The sequence below is a fragment of the Salvelinus fontinalis genome, unplaced genomic scaffold, assembly GCF_029448725.1.
Source record: "Salvelinus fontinalis isolate EN_2023a unplaced genomic scaffold, ASM2944872v1 scaffold_1891, whole genome shotgun sequence".
NCBI classification, from domain to species: domain Eukaryota; kingdom Metazoa; phylum Chordata; class Actinopteri; order Salmoniformes; family Salmonidae; genus Salvelinus; species Salvelinus fontinalis.
Window position 1 is genome coordinate 1 of NW_026602100.1, and position 25,079 is coordinate 25,079.

The 25,079-nt window shown below is 42.3% G+C and overlaps 21 non-coding genes across 21 annotated transcripts; all 21 read right to left on the reverse strand.

The window, feature by feature from the left end:
- Nucleotides 1–1,099: 1,099 nt before the first annotated feature.
- Nucleotides 1,100–1,173, reverse strand: trnan-guu (transfer RNA asparagine (anticodon GUU)). Its single transcript has one exon. It is a non-coding gene; the product is annotated as a tRNA-Asn (tRNA).
- A 1,105-nt stretch (nt 1,174–2,278) lies between these two features.
- On the reverse strand, nt 2,279–2,352 carry trnan-guu (transfer RNA asparagine (anticodon GUU)). The gene has a single exon. It is a non-coding gene; the product is annotated as a tRNA-Asn (tRNA).
- A 1,105-nt stretch (nt 2,353–3,457) lies between these two features.
- On the reverse strand, nt 3,458–3,531 carry trnan-guu (transfer RNA asparagine (anticodon GUU)). The gene has a single exon. It is a non-coding gene; the product is annotated as a tRNA-Asn (tRNA).
- Nucleotides 3,532–4,636: 1,105 nt separating this feature from the next.
- trnan-guu (transfer RNA asparagine (anticodon GUU)) lies at nt 4,637–4,710 on the reverse strand. The gene has a single exon. It is a non-coding gene; the product is annotated as a tRNA-Asn (tRNA).
- A 1,105-nt stretch (nt 4,711–5,815) lies between these two features.
- trnan-guu (transfer RNA asparagine (anticodon GUU)) lies at nt 5,816–5,889 on the reverse strand. Its single transcript has one exon. It is a non-coding gene; the product is annotated as a tRNA-Asn (tRNA).
- A 1,109-nt stretch (nt 5,890–6,998) lies between these two features.
- Nucleotides 6,999–7,072, reverse strand: trnan-guu (transfer RNA asparagine (anticodon GUU)). The gene has a single exon. It is a non-coding gene; the product is annotated as a tRNA-Asn (tRNA).
- A 1,105-nt stretch (nt 7,073–8,177) lies between these two features.
- On the reverse strand, nt 8,178–8,251 carry trnan-guu (transfer RNA asparagine (anticodon GUU)). The gene has a single exon. It is a non-coding gene; the product is annotated as a tRNA-Asn (tRNA).
- A 1,109-nt stretch (nt 8,252–9,360) lies between these two features.
- Nucleotides 9,361–9,434, reverse strand: trnan-guu (transfer RNA asparagine (anticodon GUU)). Its single transcript has one exon. It is a non-coding gene; the product is annotated as a tRNA-Asn (tRNA).
- Nucleotides 9,435–10,539: 1,105 nt separating this feature from the next.
- trnan-guu (transfer RNA asparagine (anticodon GUU)) lies at nt 10,540–10,613 on the reverse strand. Its single transcript has one exon. It is a non-coding gene; the product is annotated as a tRNA-Asn (tRNA).
- Nucleotides 10,614–11,722: 1,109 nt separating this feature from the next.
- On the reverse strand, nt 11,723–11,796 carry trnan-guu (transfer RNA asparagine (anticodon GUU)). The gene has a single exon. It is a non-coding gene; the product is annotated as a tRNA-Asn (tRNA).
- A 1,105-nt stretch (nt 11,797–12,901) lies between these two features.
- trnan-guu (transfer RNA asparagine (anticodon GUU)) lies at nt 12,902–12,975 on the reverse strand. Its single transcript has one exon. It is a non-coding gene; the product is annotated as a tRNA-Asn (tRNA).
- A 1,105-nt stretch (nt 12,976–14,080) lies between these two features.
- Nucleotides 14,081–14,154, reverse strand: trnan-guu (transfer RNA asparagine (anticodon GUU)). The gene has a single exon. It is a non-coding gene; the product is annotated as a tRNA-Asn (tRNA).
- Nucleotides 14,155–15,263: 1,109 nt separating this feature from the next.
- On the reverse strand, nt 15,264–15,337 carry trnan-guu (transfer RNA asparagine (anticodon GUU)). The gene has a single exon. It is a non-coding gene; the product is annotated as a tRNA-Asn (tRNA).
- A 1,105-nt stretch (nt 15,338–16,442) lies between these two features.
- On the reverse strand, nt 16,443–16,516 carry trnan-guu (transfer RNA asparagine (anticodon GUU)). Its single transcript has one exon. It is a non-coding gene; the product is annotated as a tRNA-Asn (tRNA).
- A 1,109-nt stretch (nt 16,517–17,625) lies between these two features.
- On the reverse strand, nt 17,626–17,699 carry trnan-guu (transfer RNA asparagine (anticodon GUU)). The gene has a single exon. It is a non-coding gene; the product is annotated as a tRNA-Asn (tRNA).
- A 1,105-nt stretch (nt 17,700–18,804) lies between these two features.
- Nucleotides 18,805–18,878, reverse strand: trnan-guu (transfer RNA asparagine (anticodon GUU)). The gene has a single exon. It is a non-coding gene; the product is annotated as a tRNA-Asn (tRNA).
- Nucleotides 18,879–19,983: 1,105 nt separating this feature from the next.
- On the reverse strand, nt 19,984–20,057 carry trnan-guu (transfer RNA asparagine (anticodon GUU)). The gene has a single exon. It is a non-coding gene; the product is annotated as a tRNA-Asn (tRNA).
- Nucleotides 20,058–21,162: 1,105 nt separating this feature from the next.
- Nucleotides 21,163–21,236, reverse strand: trnan-guu (transfer RNA asparagine (anticodon GUU)). The gene has a single exon. It is a non-coding gene; the product is annotated as a tRNA-Asn (tRNA).
- A 1,105-nt stretch (nt 21,237–22,341) lies between these two features.
- Nucleotides 22,342–22,415, reverse strand: trnan-guu (transfer RNA asparagine (anticodon GUU)). The gene has a single exon. It is a non-coding gene; the product is annotated as a tRNA-Asn (tRNA).
- Nucleotides 22,416–23,520: 1,105 nt separating this feature from the next.
- Nucleotides 23,521–23,594, reverse strand: trnan-guu (transfer RNA asparagine (anticodon GUU)). Its single transcript has one exon. It is a non-coding gene; the product is annotated as a tRNA-Asn (tRNA).
- A 1,105-nt stretch (nt 23,595–24,699) lies between these two features.
- On the reverse strand, nt 24,700–24,772 carry trnan-guu (transfer RNA asparagine (anticodon GUU)). Its single transcript has one exon. It is a non-coding gene; the product is annotated as a tRNA-Asn (tRNA).
- Nucleotides 24,773–25,079: the final 307 nt, after the last annotated feature.

Consider the following 25,079-nt stretch of genomic DNA (forward strand, 5'->3'; position numbering starts at 1 on the left):
TTGCATTGACCCTCAGCAGGTGCAAGTCGCATGGAAGATCACTACAAGTCAGGAAGGGTCTGTTCACATCGCTACATTCTGAAAAATGTCATCCCTGGATGGTGTCAAAGCACCACCCTTTAGATTGACAGTCCACGCGGTAACAGATTGCGCTACAGAAGCTTGTGGTGGAATTGACCCTCAGCCAGCCAAAGTCACAGGGAATCTCAATTCAAGTCCAGGATGTCGCTTCATGGAGCACTACAAACTGAAAACTCTCATCCCTGGGTCGGCTCAAACCACCAACCTTTAGCTTAACAGTCTAACGCGCTAACCAATTGCACAACAGAGACTTGTGGTGTATTTGACCCTGACAGTTGACCTCTGGCCATCCGTGATCTCATCCAACTGTACATGGAGTTTACGACACAACAACACTTTGTTCCAATGGTTGTGTCAAGGTGCAACGAAAGTGCCACAACATTTTCAAGGAAGTAGCCCTGTAGTTTTCTAACGTTTGTTAGCTTTTTGAATGGCCTTAAAAGGGCAAAAATGCCGAGCAATCTTCGTCAGCGCAACATTTTATTAAAAGGCATCTGGCAGGAGTAAATTCAGCCACAATCACGAATATCATTTGATAAATATATATCTTAAACCACTGCATTTTCAAGAATGTAATATATAATCGTCAAATTCATTCATAATAATTAGGGGACTGACCCCGGAAGTATGATATAATGGCGAGTCACTTTCATGGCATACAGGCACACATATACACACAATCACACACACACACACTGGACCAACATTGTCCTTCAAGCGAGATAAATATAAATGCTAAAGTTTTTCATGCCAGATTGACATATTTTACATTGGAATACTAGCCGGATTAATATTAATAAATGATATGTTCCTTGGAGACCACAGAATGATCAAGCTATTGAGTAACAGAAGATTACAGAACATTGACAGCCATTTTACCAGTAGGTATAGCAAATTGTCATCTTTCACGTTCAACAACACACCAATCACATAAGATAACAGGAGGCACAGCAGGTCAAAAACTAGCCTACTGTAAGTCCAGGACGGTGTTTCCACAACAGCAGAAATGTAAAGCTAGCGTCCCTGGGTGGGCTCGAACCACCAACCTTTAGATTAACAGTCTAACGCGCTAACCAATTGCGCCACAGAGACCTACAATTGCATTGACCCTCAGCAGGTGCAAGTCGCATGGAAGATCACTACAAGTCAGGAAGGGTCTGTTCACATCGCTACATTCTGAAAAATGTCATCCCTGGATGGTGTCAAAGCACCACCCTTTAGATTGACAGTCCACGCGGTAACAGATTGCGCTACAGAAGCTTGTGGTGGAATTGACCCTCAGCCAGCCAAAGTCACAGGGAATCTCAATTCAAGTCCAGGATGTCGCTTCATGGAGCACTACAAACTGAAAACTCTCATCCCTGGGTCGGCTCAAACCACCAACCTTTAGCTTAACAGTCTAACGCGCTAACCAATTGCACAACAGAGACTTGTGGTGTATTTGACCCTGACAGTTGACCTCTGGCCATCCGTGATCTCATCCAACTGTACATGGAGTTTACGACACAACAACACTTTGTTCCAATGGTTGTGTCAAGGTGCAACGAAAGTGCCACAACATTTTCAAGGAAGTAGCCCTGTAGTTTTCTAACGTTTGTTAGCTTTTTGAATGGCCTTAAAAGGGCAAAAATGCCGAGCAATCTTCGTCAGCGCAACATTTTATTAAAAGGCATCTGGCAGGAGTAAATTCAGCCACAATCACGAATATCATTTGATAAATATATATCTTAAACCACTGCATTTTCAAGAATGTAATATATAATCGTCAAATTCATTCATAATAATTAGGGGACTGACCCCGGAAGTATGATATAATGGCGAGTCACTTTCATGGCATACAGGCACACATATACACACAATCACACACACACACACTGGACCAACATTGTCCTTCAAGCGAGATAAATATAAATGCTAAAGTTTTTCATGCCAGATTGACATATTTTACATTGGAATACTAGCCGGATTAATATTAATAAATGATATGTTCCTTGGAGACCACAGAATGATCAAGCTATTGAGTAACAGAAGATTACAGAACATTGACAGCCATTTTACCAGTAGGTATAGCAAATTGTCATCTTTCACGTTCAACAACACACCAATCACATAAGATAACAGGAGGCACAGCAGGTCAAAAACTAGCCTACTGTAAGTCCAGGACGGTGTTTCCACAACAGCAGAAATGTAAAGCTAGCGTCCCTGGGTGGGCTCGAACCACCAACCTTTAGATTAACAGTCTAACGCGCTAACCAATTGCGCCACAGAGACCTACAATTGCATTGACCCTCAGCAGGTGCAAGTCGCATGGAAGATCACTACAAGTCAGGAAGGGTCTGTTCACATCGCTACATTCTGAAAAATGTCATCCCTGGATGGTGTCAAAGCACCACCCTTTAGATTGACAGTCCACGCGGTAACAGATTGCGCTACAGAAGCTTGTGGTGGAATTGACCCTCAGCCAGCCAAAGTCACAGGGAATCTCAATTCAAGTCCAGGATGTCGCTTCATGGAGCACTACAAACTGAAAACTCTCATCCCTGGGTCGGCTCAAACCACCAACCTTTAGCTTAACAGTCTAACGCGCTAACCAATTGCACAACAGAGACTTGTGGTGTATTTGACCCTGACAGTTGACCTCTGGCCATCCGTGATCTCATCCAACTGTACATGGAGTTTACGACACAACAACACTTTGTTCCAATGGTTGTGTCAAGGTGCAACGAAAGTGCCACAACATTTTCAAGGAAGTAGCCCTGTAGTTTTCTAACGTTTGTTAGCTTTTTGAATGGCCTTAAAAGGGCAAAAATGCCGAGCAATCTTCGTCAGCGCAACATTTTATTAAAAGGCATCTGGCAGGAGTAAATTCAGCCACAATCACGAATATCATTTGATAAATATATATCTTAAACCACTGCATTTTCAAGAATGTAATATATAATCGTCAAATTCATTCATAATAATTAGGGGACTGACCCCGGAAGTATGATATAATGGCGAGTCACTTTCATGGCATACAGGCACACATATACACACAATCACACACACACACACTGGACCAACATTGTCCTTCAAGCGAGATAAATATAAATGCTAAAGTTTTTCATGCCAGATTGACATATTTTACATTGGAATACTAGCCGGATTAATATTAATAAATGATATGTTCCTTGGAGACCACAGAATGATCAAGCTATTGAGTAACAGAAGATTACAGAACATTGACAGCCATTTTACCAGTAGGTATAGCAAATTGTCATCTTTCACGTTCAACAACACACCAATCACATAAGATAACAGGAGGCACAGCAGGTCAAAAACTAGCCTACTGTAAGTCCAGGACGGTGTTTCCACAACAGCAGAAATGTAAAGCTAGCGTCCCTGGGTGGGCTCGAACCACCAACCTTTAGATTAACAGTCTAACGCGCTAACCAATTGCGCCACAGAGACCTACAATTGCATTGACCCTCAGCAGGTGCAAGTCGCATGGAAGATCACTACAAGTCAGGAAGGGTCTGTTCACATCGCTACATTCTGAAAAATGTCATCCCTGGATGGTGTCAAAGCACCACCCTTTAGATTGACAGTCCACGCGGTAACAGATTGCGCTACAGAAGCTTGTGGTGGAATTGACCCTCAGCCAGCCAAAGTCACAGGGAATCTCAATTCAAGTCCAGGATGTCGCTTCATGGAGCACTACAAACTGAAAACTCTCATCCCTGGGTCGGCTCAAACCACCAACCTTTAGCTTAACAGTCTAACGCGCTAACCAATTGCACAACAGAGACTTGTGGTGTATTTGACCCTGACAGTTGACCTCTGGCCATCCGTGATCTCATCCAACTGTACATGGAGTTTACGACACAACAACACTTTGTTCCAATGGTTGTGTCAAGGTGCAACGAAAGTGCCACAACATTTTCAAGGAAGTAGCCCTGTAGTTTTCTAACGTTTGTTAGCTTTTTGAATGGCCTTAAAAGGGCAAAAATGCCGAGCAATCTTCGTCAGCGCAACATTTTATTAAAAGGCATCTGGCAGGAGTAAATTCAGCCACAATCACGAATATCATTTGATAAATATATATCTTAAACCACTGCATTTTCAAGAATGTAATATATAATCGTCAAATTCATTCATAATAATTAGGGGACTGACCCCGGAAGTATGATATAATGGCGAGTCACTTTCATGGCATACAGGCACACATATACACACAATCACACACACACACACTGGACCAACATTGTCCTTCAAGCGAGATAAATATAAATGCTAAAGTTTTTCATGCCAGATTGACATATTTTACATTGGAATACTAGCCGGATTAATATTAATAAATGATATGTTCCTTGGAGACCACAGAATGATCAAGCTATTGAGTAACAGAAGATTACAGAACATTGACAGCCATTTTACCAGTAGGTATAGCAAATTGTCATCTTTCACGTTCAACAACACACCAATCACATAAGATAACAGGAGGCACAGCAGGTCAAAAACTAGCCTACTGTAAGTCCAGGACGGTGTTTCCACAACAGCAGAAATGTAAAGCTAGCGTCCCTGGGTGGGCTCGAACCACCAACCTTTAGATTAACAGTCTAACGCGCTAACCAATTGCGCCACAGAGACCTACAATTGCATTGACCCTCAGCAGGTGCAAGTCGCATGGAAGATCACTACAAGTCAGGAAGGGTCTGTTCACATCGCTACATTCTGAAAAATGTCATCCCTGGATGGTGTCAAAGCACCACCCTTTAGATTGACAGTCCACGCGGTAACAGATTGCGCTACAGAAGCTTGTGGTGGAATTGACCCTCAGCCAGCCAAAGTCACAGGGAATCTCAATTCAAGTCCAGGATGTCGCTTCATGGAGCACTACAAACTGAAAACTCTCATCCCTGGGTCGGCTCAAACCACCAACCTTTAGCTTAACAGTCTAACGCGCTAACCAATTGCACAACAGAGACTTGTGGTGTATTTGACCCTGACAGTTGACCTCTGGCCATCCGTGATCTCATCCAACTGTACATGGAGTTTACGACACAACAACACTTTGTTCCAATGGTTGTGTCAAGGTGCAACGAAAGTGCCACAACATTTTCAAGGAAGTAGCCCTGTAGTTTTCTAACGTTTGTTAGCTTTTTGAATGGCCTTAAAAGGGCAAAAATGCCGAGCAATCTTCGTCAGCGCAACATTTTATTAAAAGGCATCTGGCAGGAGTAAATTCAGCCACAATCACGAATATCATTTGATAAATATATATCTTAAACCACTGCATTTTCAAGAATGTAATATATAATCGTCAAATTCATTCATAATAATTAGGGGACTGACCCCGGAAGTATGATATAATGGCGAGTCACTTTCATGGCATACAGGCACACATATACACACAATCACACACACACACACTGGACCAACATTGTCCTTCAAGCGAGATAAATATAAATGCTAAAGTTTTTCATGCCAGATTGACATATTTTACATTGGAATACTAGCCGGATTAATATTAATAAATGATATGTTCCTTGGAGACCACAGAATGATCAAGCTATTGAGTAACAGAAGATTACAGAACATTGACAGCCATTTTACCAGTAGGTATAGCAAATTGTCATCTTTCACGTTCAACAACACACCAATCACATAAGATAACAGGAGGCACAGCAGGTCAAAAACTAGCCTACTGTAAGTCCAGGACGGTGTTTCCACAACAGCAGAAATGTAAAGCTAGCGTCCCTGGGTGGGCTCGAACCACCAACCTTTAGATTAACAGTCTAACGCGCTAACCAATTGCGCCACAGAGACCTACAATTGCATTGACCCTCAGCAGGTGCAAGTCGCATGGAAGATCACTACAAGTCAGGAAGGGTCTGTTCACATCGCTACATTCTGAAAAATGTCATCCCTGGATGGTGTCAAAGCACCACCCTTTAGATTGACAGTCCACGCGGTAACAGATTGCGCTACAGAAGCTTGTGGTGGAATTGACCCTCAGCCAGCCAAAGTCACAGGGAATCTCAATTCAAGTCCAGGATGTCGCTTCATGGAGCACTACAAACTGAAAACTCTCATCCCTGGGTCGGCTCAAACCACCAACCTTTAGCTTAACAGTCTAACGCGCTAACCAATTGCACAACAGAGACTTGTGGTGTATTTGACCCTGACAGTTGACCTCTGGCCATCCGTGATCTCATCCAACTGTACATGGAGTTTACGACACAACAACACTTTGTTCCAATGGTTGTGTCAAGGTGCAACGAAAGTGCCACAACATTTTCAAGGAAGTAGCCCTGTAGTTTTCTAACGTTTGTTAGCTTTTTGAATGGCCTTAAAAGGGCAAAAATGCCGAGCAATCTTCGTCAGCGCAACATTTTATTAAAAGGCATCTGGCAGGAGTAAATTCAGCCACAATCACGAATATCATTTGATAAATATATATCTTAAACCACTGCATTTTCAAGAATGTAATATATAATCGTCAAATTCATTCATAATAATTAGGGGACTGACCCCGGAAGTATGATATAATGGCGAGTCACTTTCATGGCATACAGGCACACATATACACACAATCACACACACACACACACACTGGACCAACATTGTCCTTCAAGCGAGATAAATATAAATGCTAAAGTTTTTCATGCCAGATTGACATATTTTACATTGGAATACTAGCCGGATTAATATTAATAAATGATATGTTCCTTGGAGACCACAGAATGATCAAGCTATTGAGTAACAGAAGATTACAGAACATTGACAGCCATTTTACCAGTAGGTATAGCAAATTGTCATCTTTCACGTTCAACAACACACCAATCACATAAGATAACAGGAGGCACAGCAGGTCAAAAACTAGCCTACTGTAAGTCCAGGACGGTGTTTCCACAACAGCAGAAATGTAAAGCTAGCGTCCCTGGGTGGGCTCTAACCACCAACCTTTAGATTAACATTCTAACGCGCTAACCAATTGCGCCACAGAGACCTACAATTGCATTGACCCTCAGCAGGTGCAAGTCGCATGGAAGATCACTACAAGTCAGGAAGGGTCTGTTCACATCGCTACATTCTGAAAAATGTCATCCCTGGATGGTGTCAAAGCACCACCCTTTAGATTGACAGTCCACGCGGTAACAGATTTTGCTACAGAAGCTTGTGGTGGAATTGACCCTCAGCCAGCCAAAGTCACAGGGAATCTCAATTCAAGTCCAGGATGTCGCTTCATGGAGCACTACAAACTGAAAACTCTCATCCCTGGGTCGGCTCAATCCACCAACCTTTAGCTTAACAGTCTAACGCGCTAACCAATTGCACAACAGAGACTTGTGGTGTATTTGACCCTGACAGTTGACCTCTGGCCATCCGTGATCTCATCCAACTGTACATGGAGTTTACGACACAAAAACACTTTGTTCCAATGCTTGTGTCAAGGTGCAACGAAAGTGCCACAACATTTTCAAGGAAGTAGCCCTGTAGTTTTCTAACGTTTGTTAGCTTTTTGAATGGCCTTAAAAGGGCAAAAATGCCGAGCAATCTTCGTCAGCGCAACATTTTATTAAAAGGCATCTGGCAGGAGTAAATTCAGCCACAATCACGAATATCATTTGATAAATATATATCTTAAACCACTGCATTTTCAAGAATGTAATATATAATCGTCAAATTCATTCATAATAATTAGGGGACTGACCCCGGAAGTATGATATAATGGCGAGTCACTTTCATGGCATACAGGCACACATATACACACAATCACACACACACACACTGGACCAACATTGTCCTTCAAGCGAGATAAATATAAATGCTAAAGTTTTTCATGCCAGATTGACATATTTTACATTGGAATACTAGCCGGATTAATATTAATAAATGATATGTTCCTTGGAGACCACAGAATGATCAAGCTATTGAGTAACAGAAGATTACAGAACATTGACAGCCATTTTACCAGTAGGTATAGCAAATTGTCATCTTTCACGTTCAACAACACACCAATCACATAAGATAACAGGAGGCACAGCAGGTCAAAAACTAGCCTACTGTAAGTCCAGGACGGTGTTTCCACAACAGCAGAAATGTAAAGCTAGCGTCCCTGGGTGGGCTCGAACCACCAACCTTTAGATTAACAGTCTAACGCGCTAACCAATTGCGCCACAGAGACCTACAATTGCATTGACCCTCAGCAGGTGCAAGTCGCATGGAAGATCACTACAAGTCAGGAAGGGTCTGTTCACATCGCTACATTCTGAAAAATGTCATCCCTGGATGGTGTCAAAGCACCACCCTTTAGATTGACAGTCCACGCGGTAACAGATTGCGCTACAGAAGCTTGTGGTGGAATTGACCCTCAGCCAGCCAAAGTCACAGGGAATCTCAATTCAAGTCCAGGATGTCGCTTCATGGAGCACTACAAACTGAAAACTCTCATCCCTGGGTCGGCTCAAACCACCAACCTTTAGCTTAACAGTCTAACGCGCTAACCAATTGCACAACAGAGACTTGTGGTGTATTTGACCCTGACAGTTGACCTCTGGCCATCCGTGATCTCATCCAACTGTACATGGAGTTTACGACACAACAACACTTTGTTCCAATGGTTGTGTCAAGGTGCAACGAAAGTGCCACAACATTTTCAAGGAAGTAGCCCTGTAGTTTTCTAACGTTTGTTAGCTTTTTGAATGGCCTTAAAAGGGCAAAAATGCCGAGCAATCTTCGTCAGCGCAACATTTTATTAAAAGGCATCTGGCAGGAGTAAATTCAGCCACAATCACGAATATCATTTGATAAATATATATCTTAAACCACTGCATTTTCAAGAATGTAATATATAATCGTCAAATTCATTCATAATAATTAGGGGACTGACCCCGGAAGTATGATATAATGGCGAGTCACTTTCATGGCATACAGGCACACATATACACACAATCACACACACACACACACACTGGACCAACATTGTCCTTCAAGCGAGATAAATATAAATGCTAAAGTTTTTCATGCCAGATTGACATATTTTACATTGGAATACTAGCCGGATTAATATTAATAAATGATATGTTCCTTGGAGACCACAGAATGATCAAGCTATTGAGTAACAGAAGATTACAGAACATTGACAGCCATTTTACCAGTAGGTATAGCAAATTGTCATCTTTCACGTTCAACAACACACCAATCACATAAGATAACAGGAGGCACAGCAGGTCAAAAACTAGCCTACTGTAAGTCCAGGACGGTGTTTCCACAACAGCAGAAATGTAAAGCTAGCGTCCCTGGGTGGGCTCTAACCACCAACCTTTAGATTAACATTCTAACGCGCTAACCAATTGCGCCACAGAGACCTACAATTGCATTGACCCTCAGCAGGTGCAAGTCGCATGGAAGATCACTACAAGTCAGGAAGGGTCTGTTCACATCGCTACATTCTGAAAAATGTCATCCCTGGATGGTGTCAAAGCACCACCCTTTAGATTGACAGTCCACGCGGTAACAGATTTTGCTACAGAAGCTTGTGGTGGAATTGACCCTCAGCCAGCCAAAGTCACAGGGAATCTCAATTCAAGTCCAGGATGTCGCTTCATGGAGCACTACAAACTGAAAACTCTCATCCCTGGGTCGGCTCAATCCACCAACCTTTAGCTTAACAGTCTAACGCGCTAACCAATTGCACAACAGAGACTTGTGGTGTATTTGACCCTGACAGTTGACCTCTGGCCATCCGTGATCTCATCCAACTGTACATGGAGTTTACGACACAAAAACACTTTGTTCCAATGCTTGTGTCAAGGTGCAACGAAAGTGCCACAACATTTTCAAGGAAGTAGCCCTGTAGTTTTCTAACGTTTGTTAGCTTTTTGAATGGCCTTAAAAGGGCAAAAATGCCGAGCAATCTTCGTCAGCGCAACATTTTATTAAAAGGCATCTGGCAGGAGTAAATTCAGCCACAATCACGAATATCATTTGATAAATATATATCTTAAACCACTGCATTTTCAAGAATGTAATATATAATCGTCAAATTCATTCATAATAATTAGGGGACTGACCCCGGAAGTATGATATAATGGCGAGTCACTTTCATGGCATACAGGCACACATATACACACAATCACACACACACACACTGGACCAACATTGTCCTTCAAGCGAGATAAATATAAATGCTAAAGTTTTTCATGCCAGATTGACATATTTTACATTGGAATACTAGCCGGATTAATATTAATAAATGATATGTTCCTTGGAGACCACAGAATGATCAAGCTATTGAGTAACAGAAGATTACAGAACATTGACAGCCATTTTACCAGTAGGTATAGCAAATTGTCATCTTTCACGTTCAACAACACACCAATCACATAAGATAACAGGAGGCACAGCAGGTCAAAAACTAGCCTACTGTAAGTCCAGGACGGTGTTTCCACAACAGCAGAAATGTAAAGCTAGCGTCCCTGGGTGGGCTCGAACCACCAACCTTTAGATTAACAGTCTAACGCGCTAACCAATTGCGCCACAGAGACCTACAATTGCATTGACCCTCAGCAGGTGCAAGTCGCATGGAAGATCACTACAAGTCAGGAAGGGTCTGTTCACATCGCTACATTCTGAAAAATGTCATCCCTGGATGGTGTCAAAGCACCACCCTTTAGATTGACAGTCCACGCGGTAACAGATTGCGCTACAGAAGCTTGTGGTGGAATTGACCCTCAGCCAGCCAAAGTCACAGGGAATCTCAATTCAAGTCCAGGATGTCGCTTCATGGAGCACTACAAACTGAAAACTCTCATCCCTGGGTCGGCTCAAACCACCAACCTTTAGCTTAACAGTCTAACGCGCTAACCAATTGCACAACAGAGACTTGTGGTGTATTTGACCCTGACAGTTGACCTCTGGCCATCCGTGATCTCATCCAACTGTACATGGAGTTTACGACACAACAACACTTTGTTCCAATGGTTGTGTCAAGGTGCAACGAAAGTGCCACAACATTTTCAAGGAAGTAGCCCTGTAGTTTTCTAACGTTTGTTAGCTTTTTGAATGGCCTTAAAAGGGCAAAAATGCCGAGCAATCTTCGTCAGCGCAACATTTTATTAAAAGGCATCTGGCAGGAGTAAATTCAGCCACAATCACGAATATCATTTGATAAATATATATCTTAAACCACTGCATTTTCAAGAATGTAATATATAATCGTCAAATTCATTCATAATAATTAGGGGACTGACCCCGGAAGTATGATATAATGGCGAGTCACTTTCATGGCATACAGGCACACATATACACACAATCACACACACACACACACACTGGACCAACATTGTCCTTCAAGCGAGATAAATATAAATGCTAAAGTTTTTCATGCCAGATTGACATATTTTACATTGGAATACTAGCCGGATTAATATTAATAAATGATATGTTCCTTGGAGACCACAGAATGATCAAGCTATTGAGTAACAGAAGATTACAGAACATTGACAGCCATTTTACCAGTAGGTATAGCAAATTGTCATCTTTCACGTTCAACAACACACCAATCACATAAGATAACAGGAGGCACAGCAGGTCAAAAACTAGCCTACTGTAAGTCCAGGACGGTGTTTCCACAACAGCAGAAATGTAAAGCTAGCGTCCCTGGGTGGGCTCTAACCACCAACCTTTAGATTAACATTCTAACGCGCTAACCAATTGCGCCACAGAGACCTACAATTGCATTGACCCTCAGCAGGTGCAAGTCGCATGGAAGATCACTACAAGTCAGGAAGGGTCTGTTCACATCGCTACATTCTGAAAAATGTCATCCCTGGATGGTGTCAAAGCACCACCCTTTAGATTGACAGTCCACGCGGTAACAGATTTTGCTACAGAAGCTTGTGGTGGAATTGACCCTCAGCCAGCCAAAGTCACAGGGAATCTCAATTCAAGTCCAGGATGTCGCTTCATGGAGCACTACAAACTGAAAACTCTCATCCCTGGGTCGGCTCAAACCACCAACCTTTAGCTTAACAGTCTAACGCGCTAACCAATTGCACAACAGAGACTTGTGGTGTATTTGACCCTGACAGTTGACCTCTGGCCATCCGTGATCTCATCCAACTGTACATGGAGTTTACGACACAACAACACTTTGTTCCAATGGTTGTGTCAAGGTGCAACGAAAGTGCCACAACATTTTCAAGGAAGTAGCCCTGTAGTTTTCTAACGTTTGTTAGCTTTTTGAATGGCCTTAAAAGGGCAAAAATGCCGAGCAATCTTCGTCAGCGCAACATTTTATTAAAAGGCATCTGGCAGGAGTAAATTCAGCCACAATCACGAATATCATTTGATAAATATATATCTTAAACCACTGCATTTTCAAGAATGTAATATATAATCGTCAAATTCATTCATAATAATTAGGGGACTGACCCCGGAAGTATGATATAATGGCGAGTCACTTTCATGGCATACAGGCACACATATACACACAATCACACACACACACACTGGACCAACATTGTCCTTCAAGCGAGATAAATATAAATGCTAAAGTTTTTCATGCCAGATTGACATATTTTACATTGGAATACTAGCCGGATTAATATTAATAAATGATATGTTCCTTGGAGACCACAGAATGATCAAGCTATTGAGTAACAGAAGATTACAGAACATTGACAGCCATTTTACCAGTAGGTATAGCAAATTGTCATCTTTCACGTTCAACAACACACCAATCACATAAGATAACAGGAGGCACAGCAGGTCAAAAACTAGCCTACTGTAAGTCCAGGACGGTGTTTCCACAACAGCAGAAATGTAAAGCTAGCGTCCCTGGGTGGGCTCGAACCACCAACCTTTAGATTAACAGTCTAACGCGCTAACCAATTGCGCCACAGAGACCTACAATTGCATTGACCCTCAGCAGGTGCAAGTCGCATGGAAGATCACTACAAGTCAGGAAGGGTCTGTTCACATCGCTACATTCTGAAAAATGTCATCCCTGGATGGTGTCAAAGCACCACCCTTTAGATTGACAGTCCACGCGGTAACAGATTGCGCTACAGAAGCTTGTGGTGGAATTGACCCTCAGCCAGCCAAAGTCACAGGGAATCTCAATTCAAGTCCAGGATGTCGCTTCATGGAGCACTACAAACTGAAAACTCTCATCCCTGGGTCGGCTCAAACCACCAACCTTTAGCTTAACAGTCTAACGCGCTAACCAATTGCACAACAGAGACTTGTGGTGTATTTGACCCTGACAGTTGACCTCTGGCCATCCGTGATCTCATCCAACTGTACATGGAGTTTACGACACAACAACACTTTGTTCCAATGGTTGTGTCAAGGTGCAACGAAAGTGCCACAACATTTTCAAGGAAGTAGCCCTGTAGTTTTCTAACGTTTGTTAGCTTTTTGAATGGCCTTAAAAGGGCAAAAATGCCGAGCAATCTTCGTCAGCGCAACATTTTATTAAAAGGCATCTGGCAGGAGTAAATTCAGCCACAATCACGAATATCATTTGATAAATATATATCTTAAACCACTGCATTTTCAAGAATGTAATATATAATCGTCAAATTCATTCATAATAATTAGGGGACTGACCCCGGAAGTATGATATAATGGCGAGTCACTTTCATGGCATACAGGCACACATATACACACAATCACACACACACACACTGGACCAACATTGTCCTTCAAGCGAGATAAATATAAATGCTAAAGTTTTTCATGCCAGATTGACATATTTTACATTGGAATACTAGCCGGATTAATATTAATAAATGATATGTTCCTTGGAGACCACAGAATGATCAAGCTATTGAGTAACAGAAGATTACAGAACATTGACAGCCATTTTACCAGTAGGTATAGCAAATTGTCATCTTTCACGTTCAACAACACACCAATCACATAAGATAACAGGAGGCACAGCAGGTCAAAAACTAGCCTACTGTAAGTCCAGGACGGTGTTTCCACAACAGCAGAAATGTAAAGCTAGCGTCCCTGGGTGGGCTCGAACCACCAACCTTTAGATTAACAGTCTAACGCGCTAACCAATTGCGCCACAGAGACCTACAATTGCATTGACCCTCAGCAGGTGCAAGTCGCATGGAAGATCACTACAAGTCAGGAAGGGTCTGTTCACATCGCTACATTCTGAAAAATGTCATCCCTGGATGGTGTCAAAGCACCACCCTTTAGATTGACAGTCCACGCGGTAACAGATTGCGCTACAGAAGCTTGTGGTGGAATTGACCCTCAGCCAGCCAAAGTCACAGGGAATCTCAATTCAAGTCCAGGATGTCGCTTCATGGAGCACTACAAACTGAAAACTCTCATCCCTGGGTCGGCTCAAACCACCAACCTTTAGCTTAACAGTCTAACGCGCTAACCAATTGCACAACAGAGACTTGTGGTGTATTTGACCCTGACAGTTGACCTCTGGCCATCCGTGATCTCATCCAACTGTACATGGAGTTTACGACACAACAACACTTTGTTCCAATGGTTGTGTCAAGGTGCAACGAAAGTGCCACAACATTTTCAAGGAAGTAGCCCTGTAGTTTTCTAACGTTTGTTAGCTTTTTGAATGGCCTTAAAAGGGCAAAAATGCCGAGCAATCTTCGTCAGCGCAACATTTTATTAAAAGGCATCTGGCAGGAGTAAATTCAGCCACAATCACGAATATCATTTGATAAATATATATCTTAAACCACTGCATTTTCAAGAATGTAATATATAATCGTCAAATTCATTCATAATAATTAGGGGACTGACCCCGGAAGTATGATATAATGGCGAGTCACTTTCATGGCATACAGGCACACATATACACACAATCACACACACACACACACACTGGACCAACATTGTCCTTCAAGCGAGATAAATATAAATGCTAAAGTTTTTCATGCCAGATTGACATATTTTACATTGGAATACTAGCCGGATTAATATTAATAAATGATATGTTCCTTGGAGACCACAGAATGATCAAGCTATTGAGTAACAGAAGATTACAGAACATTGACAGCCATTTTACCAGTAGGTATAGCAAATTGTCATCTTTCACGTTCAACAACACACCAATCACATAAGATAACAGGAGGCACAGCAGGTCAAAAACTAGCCTACTGTAAGTCCAGGACGGTGTTTCCACAACAGCAGAAATGTAAAGCTAGCGTCCCTGGGTGGGCTCTAACCACCAACCTTTAGATTAACATTCTAACGCGCTAACCAATTGCGCCACAGAGACCTACAATTGCATTGACCCTCAGCAGGTGCAAGTCGCATGGAAGATCACTACAAGTCAGGAAGGGTCTGTTCACATCGCTACATTCTGAAAAATGTCATCCCTGGATGGTGTCAAAGCACCACCCTTTAGATTGACAGTCCACGCGGTAACAGATTTTGCTACAGAAGCTTGTGGTGGAATTGACCCTCAGCCAGCCAAAGTCACAGGGAATCTCAATTCAAGTCCAGGATGTCGCTTCATGGAGCACTACAAACTGAAAACTCTCATCCCTGGGTCGGCTCAATCCACCAACCTTTAGCTTAACAGTCTAACGCGCTAACCAATTGCACAACAGAGACTTGTGGTGTATTTGACCCTGACAGTTGACCTCTGGCCATCCGTGATCTCATCCAACTGTACATGGAGTTTACGACACAACAACACTTTGTTCCAATGCTTGTGTCAAGGTGCAACGAAAGTGCCACAACATTTTCAAGGAAGTAGCCCTGTAGTTTTCTAACGTTTGTTAGCTTTTTGAATGGCCTTAAAAGGGCAAAAATGCCGAGCAATCTTCGTCAGCGCAACATTTTATTAAAAGGCATCTGGCAGGAGTAAATTCAGCCACAATCACGAATATCATTTGATAAATATATATCTTAAACCACTGCATTTTCAAGAATGTAATATATAATCGTCAAATTCATTCATAATAATTAGGGGACTGACCCCGGAAGTATGATATAATGGCGAGTCACTTTCATGGCATACAGGCACACATATACACACAATCACACACACACACACTGGACCAACATTGTCCTTCAAGCGAGATAAATATAAATGCTAAAGTTTTTCATGCCAGATTGACATATTTTACATTGGAATACTAGCCGGATTAATATTAATAAATGATATGTTCCTTGGAGACCACAGAATGATCAAGCTATTGAGTAACAGAAGATTACAGAACATTGACAGCCATTTTACCAGTAGGTATAGCAAATTGTCATCTTTCACGTTCAACAACACACCAATCACATAAGATAACAGGAGGCACAGCAGGTCAAAAACTAGCCTACTGTAAGTCCAGGACGGTGTTTCCACAACAGCAGAAATGTAAAGCTAGCGTCCCTGGGTGGGCTCGAACCACCAACCTTTAGATTAACAGTCTAACGCGCTAACCAATTGCGCCACAGAGACCTACAATTACATTGACCCTCAGCAGGTGCAAGTCGCATGGAAGATCACTACAAGTCAGGAAGGGTCTGTTCACATCGCTACATTCTGAAAAATGTCATCCCTGGATGGTGTCAAAGCACCACCCTTTAGATTGACAGTCCACGCGGTAACAGATTGCGCTACAGAAGCTTGTGGTGGAATTGACCCTCAGCCAGCCAAAGTCACAGGGAATCTCAATTCAAGTCCAGGATGTCGCTTCATGGAGCACTACAAACTGAAAACTCTCATCCCTGGGTCGGCTCAAACCACCAACCTTTAGCTTAACAGTCTAACGCGCTAACCAATTGCACAACAGAGACTTGTGGTGTATTTGACCCTGACAGTTGACCTCTGGCCATCCGTGATCTCATCCAACTGTACATGGAGTTTACGACACAACAACACTTTGTTCCAATGGTTGTGTCAAGGTGCAACGAAAGTGCCACAACATTTTCAAGGAAGTAGCCCTGTAGTTTTCTAACGTTTGTTAGCTTTTTGAATGGCCTTAAAAGGGCAAAAATGCCGAGCAATCTTCGTCAGCGCAACATTTTATTAAAAGGCATCTGGCAGGAGTAAATTCAGCCACAATCACGAATATCATTTGATAAATATATATCTTAAACCACTGCATTTTCAAGAATGTAATATATAATCGTCAAATTCATTCATAATAATTAGGGGACTGACCCCGGAAGTATGATATAATGGCGAGTCACTTTCATGGCATACAGGCACACATATACACACAATCACACACACACACACACACTGGACCAACATTGTCCTTCAAGCGAGATAAATATAAATGCTAAAGTTTTTCATGCCAGATTGACATATTTTACATTGGAATACTAGCCGGATTAATATTAATAAATGATATGTTCCTTGGAGACCACAGAATGATCAAGCTATTGAGTAACAGAAGATTACAGAACATTGACAGCCATTTTACCAGTAGGTATAGCAAATTGTCATCTTTCACGTTCAACAACACACCAATCACATAAGATAACAGGAGGCACAGCAGGTCAAAAACTAGCCTACTGTAAGTCCAGGACGGTGTTTCCACAACAGCAGAAATGTAAAGCTAGCGTCCCTGGGTGGGCTCTAACCACCAACCTTTAGATTAACATTCTAACGCGCTAACCAATTGCGCCACAGAGACCTACAATTGCATTGACCCTCAGCAGGTGCAAGTCGCATGGAAGATCACTACAAGTCAGGAAGGGTCTGTTCACATCGCTACATTCTGAAAAATGTCATCCCTGGATGGTGTCAAAGCACCACCCTTTAGATTGACAGTCCACGCGGTAACAGATTTTGCTACAGAAGCTTGTGGTGGAATTGACCCTCAGCCAGCCAAAGTCACAGGGAATCTCAATTCAAGTCCAGGATGTCGCTTCATGGAGCACTACAAACTGAAAACTCTCATCCCTGGGTCGGCTCAATCCACCAACCTTTAGCTTAACAGTCTAACGCGCTAACCAATTGCACAACAGAGACTTGTGGTGTATTTGACCCTGACAGTTGACCTCTGGCCATCCGTGATCTCATCCAACTGTACATGGAGTTTACGACACAAAAACACTTTGTTCCAATGCTTGTGTCAAGGTGCAACGAAAGTGCCACAACATTTTCAAGGAAGTAGCCCTGTAGTTTTCTAACGTTTGTTAGCTTTTTGAATGGCCTTAAAAGGGCAAAAATGCCGAGCAATCTTCGTCAGCGCAACATTTTATTAAAAGGCATCTGGCAGGAGTAAATTCAGCCACAATCACGAATATCATTTGATAAATATATATCTTAAACCACTGCATTTTCAAGAATGTAATATATAATCGTCAAATTCATTCATAATAATTAGGGGACTGACCCCGGAAGTATGATATAATGGCGAGTCACTTTCATGGCATACAGGCACACATATACACACAATCACACACACACACACTGGACCAACATTGTCCTTCAAGCGAGATAAATATAAATGCTAAAGTTTTTCATGCCAGATTGACATATTTTACATTGGAATACTAGCCGGATTAATATTAATAAATGATATGTTCCTTGGAGACCACAGAATGATCAAGCTATTGAGTAACAGAAGATTACAGAACATTGACAGCCATTTTACCAGTAGGTATAGCAAATTGTCATCTTTCACGTTCAACAACACACCAATCACATAAGATAACAGGAGGCACAGCAGGTCAAAAACTAGCCTACTGTAAGTCCAGGACGGTGTTTCCACAACAGCAGAAATGTAAAGCTAGCGTCCCTGGGTGGGCTCGAACCACCAACCTTTAGATTAACAGTCTAACGCGCTAACCAATTGCGCCACAGAGACCTACAATTACATTGACCCTCAGCAGGTGCAAGTCGCATGGAAGATCACTACAAGTCAGGAAGGGTCTGTTCACATCGCTACATTCTGAAAAATGTCATCCCTGGATGGTGTCAAAGCACCACCCTTTAGATTGACAGTCCACGCGGTAACAGATTGCGCTACAGAAGCTTGTGGTGGAATTGACCCTCAGCCAGCCAAAGTCACAGGGAATCTCAATTCAAGTCCAGGATGTCGCTTCATGGAGCACTACAAACTGAAAACTCTCATCCCTGGGTCGGCTCAAACCACCAACCTTTAGCTTAACAGTCTAACGCGCTAACCAATTGCACAACAGAGACTTGTGGTGTATTTGACCCTGACAGTTGACCTCTGGCCATCCGTGATCTCATCCAACTGTACATGGAGTTTACGACACAACAACACTTTGTTCCAATGGTTGTGTCAAGGTGCAACGAAAGTGCCACAACATTTTCAAGGAAGTAGCCCTGTAGTTTTCTAACGTTTGTTAGCTTTTTGAATGGCCTTAAAAGGGCAAAAATGCCGAGCAATCTTCGTCAGCGCAACATTTTATTAAAAGGCATCTGGCAGGAGTAAATTCAGCCACAATCACGAATATCATTTGATAAATATATATCTTAAACCACTGCATTTTCAAGAATGTAATATATAATCGTCAAATTCATTCATAATAATTAGGGGACTGACCCCGGAAGTATGATATAATGGCGAGTCACTTTCATGGCATACAGGCACACATATACACACAATCACACACACACACACTGGACCAACATTGTCCTTCAAGCGAGATAAATATAAATGCTAAAGTTTTTCATGCCAGATTGACATATTTTACATTGGAATACTAGCCGGATTAATATTAATAAATGATATGTTCCTTGGAGACCACAGAATGATCAAGCTATTGAGTAACAGAAGATTACAGAACATTGACAGCCATTTTACCAGTAGGTATAGCAAATTGTCATCTTTCACGTTCAACAACACACCAATCACATAAGATAACAGGAGGCACAGCAGGTCAAAAACTAGCCTACTGTAAGTCCAGGACGGTGTTTCCACAACAGCAGATATGTAAAGCTAGCGTCCCTGGGTGGGCTCGAACCACCAACCTTTAGATTAACAGTCTAACGCGCTAACCAATTGCGCCACAGAGACCTACATTTGCTTTGACCCTCAGCAGGTGCAAGTCGCATGGAAGATCACTACAAGTCAGGAAGGGTCTGTTCACATCGCTACATTCTGAAAAATGTCATCCCTGGATGGTGTCAAAGCACCACCCTTTAGATTGACAGTCCACGCGGTAACAGATTGCGCTACAGAAGCTTGTGGTGGAATTGACCCTCAGCCAGCCAAAGTCACAGGGAATCTCAATTCAAGTCCAGGATGTCGCTTCATGGAGCACTACAAACTGAAAACTCTCATCCCTGGGTCGGCTCAAACCACCAACCTTTAGCTTAACAGTCTAACGCGCTAACCAATTGCACAACAGAGACTTGTGGTGTATTTGACCCTGACAGTTGACCTCTGGCCATCCGTGATCTCATCCAACTGTACATGGAGTTTACGACACAACAACACTTTGTTCCAATGGTTGTGTCAAGGTGCAACGAAAGTGCCACAACATTTTCAAGGAAGTAGCCCTGTAGTTTTCTAACGTTTGTTAGCTTTTTGAATGGCCTTAAAAGGGCAAAAATGCCGAGCAATCTTCGTCAGCGCAACATTTTATTAAAAGGCATCTGGCAGGAGTAAATTCAGCCACAATCACGAATATCATTTGATAAATATATATCTTAAACCACTGCATTTTCAAGAATGTAATATATAATCGTCAAATTCATTCATAATAATTAGGGGACTGACCCCGGAAGTATGATATAATGGCGAGTCACTTTCATGGCATACAGGCACACATATACACACAATCACACACACACACACTGGACCAACATTGTCCTTCAAGCGAGATAAATATAAATGCTAAAGTTTTTCATGCCAGATTGACATATTTTACATTGGAATACTAGCCGGATTAATATTAATAAATGATATGTTCCTTGGAGACCACAGAATGATCAAGCTATTGAGTAACAGAAGATTACAGAACATTGACAGCCATTTTACCAGTAGGTATAGCAAATTGTCATCTTTCACGTTCAACAACACACCAATCACATAAGATAACAGGAGGCACAGCAGGTCAAAAACTAGCCTACTGTAAGTCCAGGACGGTGTTTCCACAACAGCAGAAATGTAAAGCTAGCGTCCCTGGGTGGGCTCGAACAACCAACCTTTAGATTAACAGTCTAACGCGCTAACCAATTGCGCCACAGAGACCAACAATTACATTGACCCTCAGCAGGTGCAAGTCGCATGGAAGATCACTACAAGTCAGGAAGGGTCTGTTCACATCGCTACATTCTGAAAAATGTCATCCCTGGATGGTGTCAAAGCACCACCCTTTAGATTGACAGTCCACGCGGTAACAGATTGCGCTACAGAAGCTTGTGGTGGAATTGACCCTCAGCCAGCCAAAGTCACAGGGAATCTCAATTCAAGTCCAGGATGTCGCTTCATGGAGCACTATAAACTGAAAACTCTCATCCCTGGGTCGGCTCAAACCACCAACCTTTAGCTTAACAGTCTAACGCGCTAACCAATTGCACAACAGAGACTTGTGGTGTATTTGACCCTGACAGTTGACCTCTGGCCATCCGTGATCTCATCCAACTGTACATGGAGTTTACGACACAACAACACTTTGTTCCAATGGTTGTGTCAAGGTGCAACGAAAGTGCCACAACATTTTCAAGGAAGTAGCCCTGTAGTTTTCTAACGTTTGTTAGCTTTTTGAATGGCCTTAAAAGGGCAAAAATGCCGAGCAATCTTCGTCAGCGCAACATTTTATTAAAAGGCATCTGGCAGGAGTAAATTCAGCCACAATCACGAATATCATTTGATAAATATATATCTTAAACCACTGCATTTTCAAGAATGTAATATATAATCGTCAAATTCATTCATAATAATTAGGGGACTGACCCCGGAAGTATGATATAATGGCGAGTCACTTTCATGGCATACAGGCACACATATACACACAATCACACACACACACACTGGACCAACATTGTCCTTCAAGCGAGATAAATATAAATGCTAAAGTTTTTCATGCCAGATTGACATATTTTACATTGGAATACTAGCTGGATTAATATTAATAAATGATATGTTCCTTGGAGACCACAGAATGATCAAGCTATTGAGTAACAGAAGATTACAGAACATTGACAGCCATTTTACCAGTAGGTATAGCAAATTGTCATCTTTCACGTTCAACAACACACCAATCACATAAGATAACAGGAGGCACAGCAGGTCAAAAACTAGCCTACTGTAAGTCCAGGACGGTGTTTCCACAAGAGCAGAAATGTAAAGCTAGCGTCCCTGGGTGGGCTAGAACCACCAACCTTTAGATTAACAGTCTAAAGCGCTAACCAATTGCGCCACAGAGACCTACAATTACATTGACCCTCAGCAGGTGCAAGTCGCATGGAAGATCACTACAAGTCAGGAAGGGTCTGTTCACATCGCTACATTCTGAAAAATGTCATCCCTGGATGGTGTCAAAGCACCACCCTTTAGATTGACAGTCCACGCGGTAACAGATTGCGCTACAGAAGCTTGTGGTGGAATTGACCCTCAGCCAGCCAAAGTCACAGGGAATCTCAATTCAAGTCCAGGATGTCGCTTCATGGAGCACTACAAACTGAAAACTCTCATCCCTGGGTCGGCTCAAACCACCAACCTTTAGCTTAACAGTCTAACGCGCTAACCAATTGCACAACAGAGACTTGTGGTGTATTTGACCCTGACAGTTGACCTCTGGCCATCCGTGATCTCATCCAACTGTACATGGAGTTTACGACACAACAACACTTTGTTCCAATGGTTGTGTCAAGGTGCAACGAAAGTGCCACAACATTTTCAAGGAAGTAGCCCTGTAGTTTTCTAACGTTTGTTAGCTTTTTGAATGGCCTTAAAAGGGCAAAAATGCCGAGCAATCTTCGTCAGCGCAACATTTTATTAAAAGGCATCTGGCAGGAGTAAATTCAGCCACAATCACGAATATCATTTGATAAATATATATCTTAAACCACTGCATTTTCAAGAATGTAATATATAATCGTCAAATTCATTCATAATAATTAGGGGACTGACCCCGGAAGTATGATATAATGGCGAGTCACTTTCATGGCATACAGGCACACATATACACACAATCACACACACACACACTGGACCAACATTGTCCTTCAAGCGAGATAAATATAAATGCTAAAGATTTTCATGCCAGATTGACATATTTTACATTGGAATACTAGCCGGATTAATATTAATAAATGATATGTTCCTTGGAGACCACAGAATGATCAAGCTATTGAGTAACAGAAGATTACAGAACATTGACAGCCATTTTACCAGTAGGTATAGCAAATTGTCATCTTTCACGTTCAACAACACACCAATCACATAAGATAACAGGAGGCACAGCAGGTCAAAAACTAGCCTACTGTAAGTCCAGGACGGTGTTTCCACAACAGCAGAAATGTAAAGCTAGCGTCCCTGGGTGGGCTCGAACCACCAACCTTTGGATTAACAGTCTAACGCGCCAACCAATTGCGCCACAGAGACCTACAATTACATTGACCCTCAGCAGGTGCAAGTCGCATGGAAGATCACTACAAGTCAGGAAGGGTCTGTTCACATCGCTACATTCTGAAGAATGTCATCCCTGGATGGTGTCAAAGCACCACCCTTTAGATTGACAGTCCACGCGGTAACAGATTGCGCTACAGAAGCTTGTGGTGGAATTGACCCTCAGCCAGCCAAAGTCACAGGGAATCTCAATTCAAGTCCAGGATGTCGCTTCATGGAGCACTACAAACTGAAAACTCTCATCCCTGGGTGGGCTCAAACCACCAACCTTTAGCTTAACAGTCTAACGCGCTAACCAATTGCACAACAGAGACTTGTGGTGTATTTGACCCTGACAGTTGACCTCTGGCCATCCGTGATCTCATCCAACTGTACATGGAGTTTACGACACAACAACACTTTGTTCCAATGGTTGTGTCAAGGTGCAACGAAAGTGCCACAACATTTTCAAGGAAGTAGCCCTGTAGTTTTCTAACGTTTGTTAGCTTTTTGAATGGCCTTAAAAGGGCAAAAATGCCGAGCAATCTTCGTCAGCGCAACATTTTATTAAAAGGCATCTGGCAGGAGTAAATTCAGCCACAATCACGAATATCATTTGATAAATATATATCTTAAACCACTGCATTTTCAAGAATGTAATATATAATCGTCAAATTCATTCATAATAATTAGGGGACTGACCCCGGAAGTATGATATAATGGCGAGTCACTTTCATGGCATACAGGCACACATATACACACAATCACACACACACACACTGGACCAACATTGTCCTTCAAGCGAGATAAATATAAATGCTAAAGTTTTTCATGCCAGATTGACATATTTTACATTGGAATACTAGCTGGATTAATATTAATAAATGATATGTTCCTTGGAGACCACAGAATGATCAAGCTATTGAGTAACAGAAGATTACAGAACATTGACAGCCATTTTACCAGTAGGTATAGCAAATTGTCATCTTTCACGTTCAACAACACACCAATCACATAAGATAACAGGAGGCACAGCAGGTCAAAAACTAGCCTACTGTAAGTCCAGGACGGTGTTTCCACAACAGCAGAAATGTAAAGCTAGCGTCCCTGGGTGGGCTCGAACCACCAACCTTTACATTAACAGTCAACGCGCTAACCAATTGCGCCACAGAGACCTACAATTACATTGACCCTCAGCAGGTGCAAGTCGCATGGAAGATCACTACAAGTCAGGAAGGGTCTGTTCACATCGCTACATTCTGAAAAATGTCATCCCTGGATGGTGTCAAAGCACCACCCTTTAGATTGACAGTCCACGCGGTAACAGATTGCGCTACAGAAGCTTGTGGTGGAATTGACCCTCAGCCAGCCAAAGTCACAGGGAATCTCAATTCAAGTCCAGGATGTCGCTTCATGGAGCACTACAAACTGAAAACTCTCATCCCTGGGTCGGCTCAAACCACCAACCTTTAGCTTAACAGT